The 7,533-nt window shown below is 41.2% G+C and overlaps 1 protein-coding gene across 1 annotated transcript in view; it reads left to right on the forward strand.

Annotated features, from left to right (window-relative positions):
• Nucleotides 1-7,533, forward strand: part of gpc5a (glypican 5a) — a 125,106-nt gene that overhangs the window by 33,024 nt on the left and 84,549 nt on the right. The window lies entirely within an intron of this gene.

Below are 7,533 nucleotides of genomic sequence, written 5' to 3' on the forward strand. Positions count from 1 at the left end.
CACACAAAGAGTTGACTAAAAAGAAAGGTTTCAACAACTCACAGCTGTTGGTTTTCACGCTCGCGGCCCCCTCTGCTTTTTAGTAGTAGTTCTCAATGCTGGAGTTCATGTGTAGAGCCCCTGGTGATACTTGGAGCAAAGTTGTGTTGAGCCTTGTTAGTGTTTTAAAAATAGTGATTTTTGACGCTATTATAGTAGTGCCCCTAGCACTCCCATTCAAAAGGCCATTTGACCGAAAACTAAAATACAGTGAATCTTAAAAGTGGCATTTCTGTCTTAATTAAGGTTTTAAACAAAAGTTTGACTCGAGTACATTCACAAAAAGATCCTAGGTTGCATTTTGGCGAGAGTTACACTTTAAGACAAGGTGTACGTGCGAGCATGATTTTATAAAATCACGACTAATCCTGGTCCAGTAGTGTCCAGAAGTTAAACTTTTCAAATAAACAATGTTTGAATATTCATAGATTTTTGTTTTTTCAAACAAAAATGGTATATGGTTTTTTGAGGTATAGGGAAGAGATGTAATTTTAATAATTTCTGGGACCCGCATCCTTTTTCTGCGTGTCATCCCCACTTTCTCCATCTTTCCTGTTATTCTCAAGCTACGATAAAGGATATTAAAAACCCTGAAAAGACATTACCTTAACAAATGGATAACCAGCAGTGATACCTATTCCAAGTCCAGCCAGGGCTTTACTCTTCATGAAGTTACAGCCTGTCAACTCCAGCAACATCTTTCTGTATGATCCTGGAATGAGACCATTTGTACACTGTTTGACCGTGATCTGACACACACACACGCACACACACGCACACGCACACATATGCACACACATGCACACACAAACAAAGTAACACTCATGTAGAATTCACCTACTAACTGTTAGTGCTCATAGACATATAGATCTTGGATATGAATGGTTGTGAACTGGAGCAGACAAACTGGCCTCTTTCGTAGTATCAGTCAACGGCCTTGTCTCCATTACATCACAGCTCTCCGTCTTACTCGTGCTGTCATCACTCAAGGACCCCATCATATATCCTCAGTCTGTGGTTGTTCCTCTTAACTGTCAGCTGCTGTCAGCACAGTAGAAATGGCAAGTGGACCCATATTTCAAACTACGGAGGGGTTGGAGTTGCCAGTTTGGGTTAGACGGCCCAATGTAAAGGATGACACTCTTGTTGAGACCGTTTCACAGCTAATGTGTGAAGGTGAGAAAGAAGAAAGGTGAAACAGGGGAGGAAGGTCTTCCATGGCCTTGTTAGCAACCAGATAGATACACACACATTCTGGAGAATCTAAAATCGCATTACTATGTTATCAAGGTTAACTTTCATTCTGGCAGTGACAATTTACGCTTTTCTCCCTTTTGTTATTTTCCAACATAACACCTCAAGTTTCCATTACAAAGGAGGCAGCCTTGTCTGAGAATAGAGATGTGTCTTATGTGCTGGAGAAAGAGGCAGACCAGCAGGGTGCAAGCTGTCTATCATCTCTGCCAGCAGCCTCTGGGAAATGATTATGGTATGTGGGCTTCTCTCAGCTCTCTAAACCTCCATTCTATTTTCCTCAACACTTATTTATAGGGAATTTTTCACCTCAGGTTCACTCACAGATTTGTTTTGGTCATTACCAAAAAAGAAATTAGAGGAAGAAAGCTGAGGAATTGAAAGAGACATTAAGAATCTGGGGGGACGAGGCTCTGAGGAGACTATTGAGCTCAGTCCCTGCAGCTTAGCAGAGCTACAGTACAACCGTGTGCGGATTTCTATTAGCCCAGAACCATAGATGAGTAGCTGGGAGTCAACTCAAGCTGAGACAAAAGCAATAAACAACCTCCTGCCTACGGGTCATAACCCAACATCCACTGAGAGAGAGGGGAATAAAACTGGATGGTGGCTGATTTACAGAAGCTTATTGAGGCCACCGAGACCTTAAACGTTCAGTTGCTGTTTGTGTTTGTGTGTATGTGCGTGTGCAGATGGTTTTATTGACTTTAAAAAAGTAGTGAGTTGCACCAGAGCTTTATACTGTTTAATAAAAACGAAAAAACGGGACGCACAAAAAAACATCATGGGCAGCTGAGATAGAAGAGAGATTAAATGAACATCCTCATCTGGGACCCTTGTAAACAAAAAGATAAAGAACAATCAGATAAGATCATAGAGGAAAAATACAAGCTGCTTTCATCTCAATGTCTGTGTGAACGTACATGATGGGGTCTCGCTCCAAGGGAGATTTGGTAAAGACATTCTTTCTCTCTCTTTGTCACTCCCTGGTTTGTCCCTCGCTTACACACTTGACTGGGAAGGGGAAAAAAAGATTGGACATTAACCTTTCTTATTACTGTTGGGGCTTATTAACAGTTTTGTCTTCTTCTGTGACCGCTAATTTTACGTGAAATAATCCCACACTAAGTCTCCATTGCATTGAACTGAAGTTGGAGTGTTTTTATGCTCACAGTAATAATGTGAATGATGCAAAATAGCAGATTTTTGTTTTTAAATACCTGCATGAACCACGCATTATTTGCATACCATGCATTGTTACCTTATTTAAGGCTGAATATCACACCTCTATACTTAGTGTAAATGTGTCTATTGAGTAACGAAAGTTTAAAGCTGCATTTTAGTCTTAGCAGAGTTGTTGTATGGTAGCTCGTATTGAGACAAAAATATAGATCGGAGAACTTCTTAATGAAACCTACAATAATTTCTTTATGGGACAACCTAGGGGATAAGGAAACAAGCTGTAAAAAATAAATATGACCTTTTTAAGCTAAAGAGCTGCCTAAAGACAATAAACAGATATGATGGGAACATTAGGGTTTCTTTAGAGTTTGTGTTCACCAGATAAATAATAAATAATAATAATAATAAATCTAATAATAGCTCAGTTTTTGGTCTCTACCAGCTCCAGAGGAAAATATCTGGCTCTTAAGCTGCTAAATGCTCCACTATGTTCATAAGCTAGTTGCCAACTGTGTCTGTTTGCCATTTGGTGCTGAGCTGGTTGTGTACAGTAATTTGTTGTTAGAATCATTTCTGCTAAAAACTGCTGCATGCAGCTGCTGAAATCAACACTAATGGAAGAGTGAACCAAGTGAGTAAAGTTGGGGGGCCAAAAAAACAGTTACCTTAAAGATGCTAAAAAGCTCTGGAAAGCCAAGGAAAGCTGTAAAGCTGTAAAGATGGTTGATATTTCACTGTGAAATAATCACTACAAGCGCCATACAAGTACTCATGTTGATATAAAAATACTTACTAAAAAACATATTGTCACAGTTATCAAAAAAGTACAAAAAATTATTGGTTAAGAAGTTTGGTGGGGATTGTTATGCCCTTGTGTTTGTCACACCGCATGACTGATTAAAGGTTGTTGTGATTTATGTTACTGGATAGCAAGGGATTCAAAAAATAAATGAAATGGTGAAACATCCCTCAAACTCTGGAAGTGATGTGATCATCTTTGGTTGGAGAGGCTGTCCCTGTCCAGGCAGAAAAGATAACTCATTCCCACAAGCTTTTTCCATTGTCATGGTTTTACACACACACACACACACACAAACACACACACACACACACACACACACACACACACACACACACACACGCGCAAAAACAAATGTTTTGTCTTTGTTTTTCTGTTGGAGTACCAGACAAACTACGACAGAATGGCATTAGTTGAGGGATCACAGGGATTTACTTTCTAATTTAGTTTCACACCTGATCTTAAAACTTATATGTGAACATGTGCGAGGCAGCACATTTATTTTGAATAGAATTTTATTATATCCTTTTCTACCTGATAATGAGACAAAACAACCAGGAGTTATAGCAGTGTTAAAAACCTACAGCTTGAACATGCACAAGAGTGTGATGTGTTATTCATGATTACCTCATCCTGAGTAGAATTGCTCTTTAATTCATCGCCACCTGCAGTCTGTCTCACGGCTGCCAACACACACCAGGTGTTTGGTGGTGTGTTTATACTTTTGAAGAGCCTTATTCTAATTGAGAACAATGATTTCTTTTGTTTTTACGATAAAAAGGCAAATAACCTTGCATGCTGTTTTTGCAGAATTTAACACGGGAAGGATTAGTACTGCGGGGTGAATGCTATAGCGTGTATTAGAAAGATGCTTGAAGTGAGGCGTGCAGATTTGAGCATGGCCTTTTGTTTAATCAGCAACCCTTCATGCTGGAGCGTCTGTCTGAGCAATGGACTTTGACCTTTCCTGTGTCTCTTTGTTGCCCGGTTAATCCTGTTGAGGTTAATCACATGCTAATAAAAGCCCTGGAGTCATAGTGCAGGCTTCTCCTCAATGTGTGGCCAGTTGGCAGAGGAATAGGTTGATTCTGTAAATGTAGGTCTATGCTGCTCTATTTCATGCTTTTCTCTTCTCAAACACAACTATTTTGTTACTTGTTCATTTAGTCATTTGTCTCATTTTCTCTCCCATCCCCCTGCTAGACGTGAAGATCAGGTGATTTGCCTTGGCTTAACTGAAATGACAGCTTTTAAGCTCTGCTAATAGGAATCCACTGAAGAAGCATCAAGAGCTTAGGTTATCCCGGGCTGCACAGGGACCATGCTTCCTCATTTGGATTGTCTGAGCTTCAGTGCATAACCCACACAGTGTTTTCATTAGGGGACATCATGTGTTGAATAAAATAAAATAAAAATCTTTCCTTATTCAGCGATATGACAATGCCTTTATGGTATTTCTATATTTTGTCACCTTTGTTGAATGTGCTAGCCCGGTTAGTGGCCGAGGAAAGAGTTACTACTTCAGTACCTTTTCTATAGATTAGGTATTTAATAATATCGGAATTCGGAACATTATTATTTGTACACGCAGTGGGATGTGTTGGACCCAGACACAATGAAGTAAAGCCACTTTCAGTAAAGCCAAGTATAACAAAACACAAGAGTTAAGAATAATGACTTTATGTCAAACTTATACTACATCTGCATATACAGTACTAGAAAACCATTTATATATTCCTCAAATAAACATAAATTCACAGCTGGTTATCTTAGTTCAGTGCACATTTTATTGGCCACTCTTCGTCCATTAATATTCCTGCTGGCAAAGCTGTGGCGTCCTATTCAGTAAAATGGCTGTGGTCATTGCGGTCGTAAATCCAAACACTTGTGTGACAGGCCTGCTTTAGTGCTGTTGAAGCTCTCTTTGACCAGAAGGTGGAGCTCTGCACTTTGGGTTACACACACACACTAGTGACACGCCAGATTGCTGATAACTCCACTGCTTTTCTCTGCATTCGTTTTGATGATGTATGCTGTGGAGTTGGTGTTACTGTCCATGTTGTCCCTGACGGTGGCAGACATAAAACTACATTTACGTGATAAACTGACACACTGCAAAACATCAAGTCTTCTCCTGCATTCGTTTGCCGAGATGAACTGACCTAATTTTGAACAGAAAGGAATAACCTTTTAAACATGCGCTGTCAAATATATTATGCATAGCTGTCCTCTTAGTCATTCTCATGCGAGAAAGTACTAGAGTTGTTTCCCACCATCCTGTGAAAAAAAACAACTTGAAATAAATGTGGTATAGAATCCCCAGTACCTCAAAGGCTACTAACAGTTCACAAAGTTGAACACACATATTGAAGCGGTTTTCCTCTCTTTTTTCAGGAACAAATTTATTGTATTGTTATAGTACTCTGACTCCCTAGCACCAACCATAATAGATTTGTTTTGCTTTCAACAAAATTTAGATTTTAATCTTTTTGGTGCAAACACTAAAAACTACCAACAAATCATAATTCACAAAGTTACACATCTTCAAATGAGACAAAAGAAAGGAGGATAGAGATGGCTGGGCTGATTGGAACGTTTTGATTGAGAAACAGAGAGAGGAGGGAAAGATGAGAGGCAGAGCAGAGGGGACATTCTTGAAGAGCTGCTCTGTATTGCGACAGCTGGCTACTGCAGATAACCACAAAACCACTGGAGCACTTGAGGTCTGGGTGCTGCATGGCTAGAGTTCCACTCCAACATGACCTTATATCCTGGCTGGGTTTAGACGCAGGGGCTCGGTCAGAGTACCACATCCTGACGATTATCCCAAGTGACAGAATCAAGAACTCTGTCTGGCTGACTAAATTGAGTTCATAAGTCCCTCTTTTATGCGTGTGTGTGTGTGTGTGTGTGTGTGTGTGTGTGTGTGTGTGTGAGAGAGAGAGAGAGAGTCTGCTTTAGCCACCCGCCACTCTCGAATTGCTCTGCACGGATACATTTTCAATCTAGCTCTGTGGAAAAGCAAGATTTAATTTGTCTGTGCTCAGATATTATCCCTGATGTTGCTACAGTAACTGCCAGCGAGACCACTGTGCAGAAGAGACCATTCTGAAATGGCTGGTTGCAGGTGGTGCATGTATTGGTGTGTATGTCTATTCCCATTCATTTTTCAGTGTATCCTTTCCCTTTTGCTTATTGAGCATGAATCCCCACTAACACACCCCCGCCCCTCTGCCACCACGAGTTGGACGTCTGCCTCCAGCATCTGGAGCAGATTGTGACCCTGCAGCATGCCAGGTAGCAGGACATTTAACAGCCAAGGCCTTATTGTCCACTGATGAGCTGTCAGAGCGCACCCCCTCACCCACGTGTATGATATCGTCTTGCCTCTGTCAAGCACACACACTCGGTCCCTGCGGAGCACTCTTCCTCTTTACCTCAAATATAAATCAGAGGCTGCTGAAAAAGGGGAACAAAGAGTTGGAAAAAATGTGACGTTTATGCTCATAAAGTAGGAGAGGAGGTAGCACGTCTTTGGTGAGAAAACCTTCATGTTTTGTGATAAAAGACTGTGAACTGGAGGTGCTGATTTAATCACAGGGACATTGCAATATACACTCACCGGCCACTTTTTTTAGGTACCCCATGCTAGTAACGGGTTGGACCCCCTTTTGCCTTCAGAACTGCCTCAATTCTTCGTGGCATAGATTCAACAAGGTGCTGAAAGCATTCCTCAGGGAGTTTGGTCCATATTGACATGATGGCATCACACAGTTGCCGCAGATTTGTCGGCTGCACATCCATGATGCGAATCTCCCGTTCCACCACATCCCAAAGATGCTCTATTGGATTGAGATCTGGTGACTGTGGAGGCCATTTGAGTACAGCGAACTCATTGTCATGTTCAAGAAACCAGTCTGTGATGATTCCAGCTTTATGACATGGCGCATTATCCTGCTGAAAGTAGCCATCAGAAGTTGGGTACATTATGGTCATAAAGGGATGGACATGGTCAGCAACAATACTCAGGTAGGCTGTGGCGTTGCAACGATGCTCAATTGGTACCAAGGGGCCCAAAGAGTGCCAAGAAAATATTCCCCACACCATGACACCACCACCACCAGCCTGAACCATGCTTTTATGTTGTAGACGCCAAATTCTGACCCTACCATCCGACTGTTGCAGCAGAAATCAAGACTCATCAGACCAGGCAACGTTTTTCCAATCTTCTATTGTCCAATTTCGATGAGCTTGTGCAA

Source organism: Etheostoma cragini, chromosome 1 (assembly GCF_013103735.1).
Source record: "Etheostoma cragini isolate CJK2018 chromosome 1, CSU_Ecrag_1.0, whole genome shotgun sequence".
NCBI classification, from domain to species: Eukaryota; Metazoa; Chordata; class Actinopteri; order Perciformes; family Percidae; genus Etheostoma; species Etheostoma cragini.